Source organism: Myotis lucifugus, unplaced genomic scaffold (genome assembly GCF_000147115.1).
Source record: "Myotis lucifugus unplaced genomic scaffold, Myoluc2.0 scaffold_80, whole genome shotgun sequence".
NCBI classification, from domain to species: Eukaryota; Metazoa; Chordata; class Mammalia; order Chiroptera; family Vespertilionidae; genus Myotis; species Myotis lucifugus.
Genome location: NW_005871128.1, coordinates 4,860 through 10,933, shown reverse-complemented (window position 1 = coordinate 10,933; position 6,074 = coordinate 4,860). Strand labels below are relative to the sequence as shown.

At 51.3% G+C, this 6,074-nt stretch overlaps 1 pseudogene across 1 annotated transcript in view; it reads left to right on the top strand.

Moving 5' to 3' along the window:
- The window catches only part of LOC102440292, a 3,118-nt pseudogene extending 319 nt beyond the window's left edge, over positions 1–2,799 (top strand). Inside the window, exons 2-7 of the transcript XR_002829781.1 lie at positions 163–451; positions 672–947; positions 1,538–1,813; positions 1,933–2,037; positions 2,475–2,507; positions 2,642–2,799. The product of XR_002829781.1 is annotated as an HLA class I histocompatibility antigen, B-14 alpha chain-like (transcript). The remainder of the gene's footprint in view (positions 1–162; positions 452–671; positions 948–1,537; positions 1,814–1,932; positions 2,038–2,474; positions 2,508–2,641) is intronic.
- The last annotated feature ends 3,275 nt before the right edge of the window (positions 2,800–6,074 follow it).

Here is a 6,074-nt window from a genome sequence, read left to right as displayed (position 1 = left end):
CCCCCGGCCCACACCCCACACCCCAAGACCCCCACCGGTTCTTGAACCCTCTTCTTTTCGTCCAGCTGGCCCTTGTTCCAGTTCTCCCGGGGCCCTTTCTCCTCCTGTTCCCTCAGGACCCGGACCCCGGGGTGTCAAGCCCCTCCGGTTCCCGGCCCCCAGGGCCCCCACTTCCCTGAGATATTTTCCCAAACCGCCCGTGTCCCCGGCCCGGCCGCGGGGGAGGCCCCGGTACCTGGAGGGTCGGGCTACGTGGGACGGCCCTACCCTTTCGAGGGGGTTCGACAAGCCGACTCCCGAGAAGTCAGAGGGCGGGAACCGCGGGCGCAAGGAATGGAGCAGGAGGAGCCGGGCTATTGGAACATGAGCACCGGGAACGCCAAGAGGGACGCACAGATTTTCCGAGAGAGCCTGCACAACCTGCGCGGCTACTACAACCAGAGCGAGGACGGTGAGCCACGGGGCCCGGGGCCGGTCACCACCCCCATCCCCACGGACCGACCGGGGTCGCCCCGAGTGTCCGAGTGCGAGCTTCACCCCCCATAGACACACCCGGGAGGAGCGCGCGGGGACCCTGGACCCGGTTTTCACTTTTCAGTTTCTGTTTAAATCCCCCGCGGGCGGGGCGGGGGCGGGGCTCAGTGGGCGACACTGACCTCGGGGCGGGTCAGGGTCTCACACCTATCAGTGGATGTATGGCTGTGACATGGGACCCGACGGCCGCCTCCTCCGCGGTTATGACCAGTTCGCTTATGATGGCACCGACTACATCGCCCTGAACGAGGACCTGCGCTCCTGGACCGCGGCCGACACTGCAGCTCAGATCACCTGGCGCAAGTGGGAGGAGTACGGTCTGGCTGAGCGATACAGGAACTTCCTGGAGGGCAGGTGCCTGGAGTTGCTACACAGATTCCTGGCGCTGGGGAAGGAGGTGCTGCAGCGCGCAGGTACCAGGGGCCTGGGGCCTCCCTCCTCTCCCCTGGGGCTGGGGCTCAACAAGGAGACAGGACACAGGGTCAGTGTCAGACACCCCTCCTGTGGGCCAGGAGTCTGAGTCCGCCTGGCTTTTCAGATCCACTGACGCCCTCCCTTCTCTCAGGGACACCGAGGGGTGCAGTCTCTCAGGGACAATTAGAGGGGAGACCAAGCCTGAAGTAACTGAGCAGTGGTTCCCATTGACCCTGCAGTGGCTCTGGGACCCATGGGGACTTGCTCTCTCAGGCCCTGCTCCCTGCCCCTCACCCAGTGTATCTGAGGTCTGACAGCAACTTTTCTGAGTCCTTTGGCCTCCACCCAGGACAGGACCAGAAATCCCTTTCTCCCCCTGAGACCTGCCTCCCGCCCTGGGCTGTGTCACTCTGACTAGAACTTTTTAAAGAGGAGAGGTCATCCCCAGATGCTCTGTCCAGGCTGGTGGTGCTTGTGTGCTCCCTCGCCCACCCCAGGTGCCCTGTCCACGCTCAGGTGGTCACATGAGAGCTGCTGGAGGGTCCCCTGACAGTGCCAAGTTCCTGAATTTCCTCACCCTTCTCCTCAGACCCTCCAAAGACACACGTGACCCACCACCCCATCTCTGACTGTGAGGTCACCCTGAGGTGCTGGGCCCTGGGCTTCTACCCTGCGGACATCAGCCTGAGCTGGCAGCGTGATGGGGAGGAGCAGACCCAGGACATGGAGCTGGTGGAGACCAGGCCTGCGGGGGATGGGACCTTCCAGAAGTGGGCGGCCCTGGTGGTGCCCCCTGGAGAGGAGCAGAGATACACGTGCCATGTGCAGCACGAGGGGCTGCCCGAGCCCCTGACCCTGAGATGGGGTGAGAAGGGGCCTGGGCACAGAGCCTGTTCTCAGGGAAGCAGGGGCCTGTGGAGGACTTCAGTGGGGTCGGGGCTGAGGCCAGCCGGGCAGGGCCCTCACCTCCCCTTCCCTTCCCAGAGCCGCCTCCTTGGGCCACCTTCCCCCCTGTGGGCCTGGTTGTGGGCCTGGTCATCCTTGGAGCTGTGGTCACTGGAGCTGTGATGTGGAGGAGGAAGCGCTCAGGTAGGGAAGGGGTAGGGCCTGAGTTTCTTGTCTCACTGGGAGGTGCAAGCCCAGGTAGAAGTGTGATCTGCTTCATTAATGGCAAGTACCATCCCCACACGTGTGGTTGCCCAGTATGGGGCCCTATTTGCTGACACTCACTCTTTCGTCAGACACGTGTGGAAATGAGGCACAGATTCATCACCTGATGATTCTAGTCATGGGGCCTGGTTCCCAGCACTCCCAGGTCAGGGAGGAAGGTCCCTGCTGAGGACAGACCTCCAGGAGGGTGGTTGGTCCATTCCCCTCACGTGTAGTTTCCTCAGGTTTCCTGATCCTGCCCTGGGTCAGTAGTCACAGATCTGGAAACTTCTCTGAGCTCCAGGACTAGGAGTTCCTTTAGGACCTCATGGCCCTGCCTCCTCCCTGTCTTCTCACAGGATGTTTTCTTCCCACAGGTGGACAAGGAGGGAGCTATGCCCAGGCTGCCAGTGAGTATTGAGTGTGACCCCTGAGATCCTGTGATAGTACAGACTGGATCCCATGGGGGGCCTCACCCCCATAATTCCTCCTTTAGTCTTCTCTCCTGGGGGCTCTTAACTCGCCCTGTTTTGTTCTACCCCAGGCAATGATAGTGCCCCGGGCTCTGATGTATCTCTCATGGCTTCTAATGGTGAGAGTCTGATGATAGCAGGGGTTGGGGCGAAAGGGAGAGGACTGGATGATGGGGATTCTTTGGGACATAGTGAGCCTGCGGTGGGCTGTTGAGAAGGTCATTACTTACAGCCACTGAACTAAATTTTTTCATGATCATTTTCTTCCACAGCGCGAGGCAGTTGGTGGGGACTGAGTGATGGGAGATTTGTTCACGCTCCCACTTTGTGATTCAGGAACCTCTGATTTCTTTCTGCAAATGGCATCTAAATGTGTGTGTTCCTATCAGCATAACGAGAGGAGGTGGGAGGATGGCCCACCCCTGCCCACTACACCCCCTCCCCAGCCTTTCCTGTCCAGTAGAGGTGGGGCTGGGCCCTCCCCATTCGTTTTTACTTCCTGGTGCGCTCAGCTGCAGCTTCTTACTGCCTGATTGAAATAGGAGTCTGGATTTGCATTCTTCTTCACTTCTTGCCATGAAGGGATGATGGGTTTATTAAAGGAGAAAAGCCCACTGTTGTGCCTCAGTAGTTGAGTGTCTACCCAGGAACCAGGAGGTCATGGTTGGATTCCCTTTCAGGGCAAATGCCCAGATTTCAGCTCAGTTCTTACCGGGGTCATGCAAGGGACAGCCAATGGTGATTCTCTTTCATCATTGATGTTTCAGTCTGCCTCTCCCTCCTCTTTCCTCTCTCGGAAAATCAATAAAAACATTTAAAAAAGAATTAAAGAAGATCCTAAAATTTGAGAGGAAATAAAGGGAAGCACTGAGAATTTGTGTGTTTGCTGTGCTGAGGCTGTTGCAGGGGGACAGGAGAGGCTGTGAGGACCGAGTGTGGTCAGGGCTGTGCCCGGTTTGGCTCCCTGGTCTCTCTTCAGCTGGGTCACCTCTCTGCTCCTTTGTTCTTCTCCCTTCAGTAGAACCTTGTCCCCCCATGACTTTCTATGGAGGTATGTTCTCTCTTCCCACGACCAGCACGGAAAGAGGGGGCGGGGGGGGGGGCGGGGGGGGTGTTCATGAATATTGATTAGATCGCAACCAGGGTAAAGTAAGAATGAAAAATGAGATGGAGAGAGAAATAGAGGGAAAGGCTGTGTGGGAAACTGTTTATTGCCTTCACTATCTGATAAGCATAGACAGAGAACCTCCCGCCCCCCCAAGGCTGGGTGCCTTTGAAGCTCTTGCAAAGGTTGGAGTTAGGCGCCACCTCTGTTTGTCCAGACAGTGGTAGCTGAAACTACTCTCCCATTTATTATTATGTAAATCCTTGCTGATGGGCTAGTCTGCCTGTTAATGGGGTCGCCTGCCTAAGGGCTATGCTAGGGGTGCATCCCAGATCAATAAAAGCTTGGTGAGGCCTGAGCACTGGAGGAAGTCCTTCCCCTTGAGTTGGACTTACTTGCCTGGTCCCCCAATATTTCCAAATTATCTCTTGTCTTTTCATTTTCATTTGTGTGCGGCTCTGCTTCCAGTTCCTGAACCCTGACCCACGCGGGACGTTGGAAGGAAACACCCAACATCAGGTGCCCAACGAGAAAACTGGAAGTAAAGGTCTCGCTAGAGGGAAAAAAAGGAAGTTTCACCGAAAAAGGTGAGGAAGAAAGAATTCACCTAGAAAAGGTGTGGAAAATTCACCGAAAAAAGGTGGGGGAAATTCACCGCAGGCAATGCCCAGGATCAACTTCAGAAGTCACCAGCTGTAAGTAGGCTGGGAACGTTTTCTTTCTCCAGGCTAATGGGGCAGGATTTGGCTTTAAAAAAGTAGATTCGGCTTTTAAAAAAGTAAAAAACTTTATTATAGACTATTGATTTGCATGCTTAAGGAGCTAAAATTTTAGAAGGTAATCTCTTACAGTTTTTGCATGTTATTAAAGAACATAACCCTTGGTTTCTTGAAAAAGGTACATTAGATCTTAAAAATTTGCCAAAAAGTTAATCAGAACTTGAAAAAAAAAAAAGTCAGCAGCAGGAAAAAATTGCCTCCAAAAATTGTTTCCCCTTGTGGAAAACGGTATTTCATTTGCTTGAGCCTTTAGGAGAGGTCAAGGAGGATAGATCTCCCCTTGCACCCTCCACTCCTTAAGAGGAGCAGAAAGAAAAGAAAAAATGGGAGGAATGGCCTTCATGGCTCCCTCCACCTCCATGTCCTAATCCTGAAATGTTTAATTTGCCATTAATAGAATTATCTGTGCAAAAAGGCCAAATTATAAAGAAATTGGAATATTAAAAGGTATGCTTTTAAATCAGGCTGAAAAAAAAAAGAGTGCCATGGCCATCTTAATGTGGTTTCTTGTCCAAATTAAAATCTTAATTTGTATCTGGAATCTAAAATCTGTAATAAGAAATGAAATCCCGCTACCGAATCCGCCTCTGGTGTGGAGAGTTTCAAAGGTGGCAAGAGAGAGCAGAGCTATAAGCTCTCCTACAATGAGATTACTTAATGTTTTATTTAAAAATTACCGGAGAACATCTTATGACAACCAAACTTTGGCTAAGATTACCTTGGGTGCTAGCCATTGCTTCGGTAAGTGAAATAGGAAAAAAATTTAAAATGTCTTTTTCTATTAAGCATGACTTTGGGGAAAGTACGCCATCTGAGTAATTTGCTGAAACTTCCCCCAAAGCACGATGTGGGGGAAGGGAAGAAGGGAACACATGGCTATCCAATATGGACTCCCCCTCCCCAAGTATTCTAATTTAAAGTCCTTCTTGTAATTGAAAAGCTTTTACAAATTCATAAATGCATCCAGGATTTCTGTGCACATGTAAAGGGAAAAGACCAGTTTAAAAACGAGTGCACATAGTTTTGAGCTGAACTTGACCTTTTGCTGTGTACAGAATAAAAACCCGAGACTGTTTTGGCCTTAAAAATGGCGGAGATGAACCTGACAAAGAAATACAGGCTGGTTTCCCAAGGCGATTTAAAGTAGCTCTTTTGAAATTTCCCGCCCTGAGGCAAGTACCACCAGGAAGTTGATAGTCAAGTTTACATGTGAATAGCTATGGGTTTACTTCTTGACTTCCCCAGCAGGAAAATTGTGACCATTTTGAAATTTAGCAGCTATGCCAGGCTTATTGGCTGGAAACTTAAAATTTTTAAGTTCAAATCATCTAAAAGTATTGAGATTTATAATACTGAAATGTTGATCTGAGTATGCCTAGTATGAAGTCTAGATGATAGAAGTTAATCTATTAATTGAAAATGCCTTATATTTTATTTGAAATGTATCCTTAAATGTAAAAGTATTGATTTGAAAAATGCTAAGTATTTAATTTGCTACCTAAGATTTAAAGCTCTGAAAGTTTAAGGTCTCTTTTCTTGCCATTAAAAAGTTTAAAGCTACACCCTTTTTTAATGGAGGGAGGGGTAGACACGCCCTTCCCCTAGCAGGTAGGTAATCCA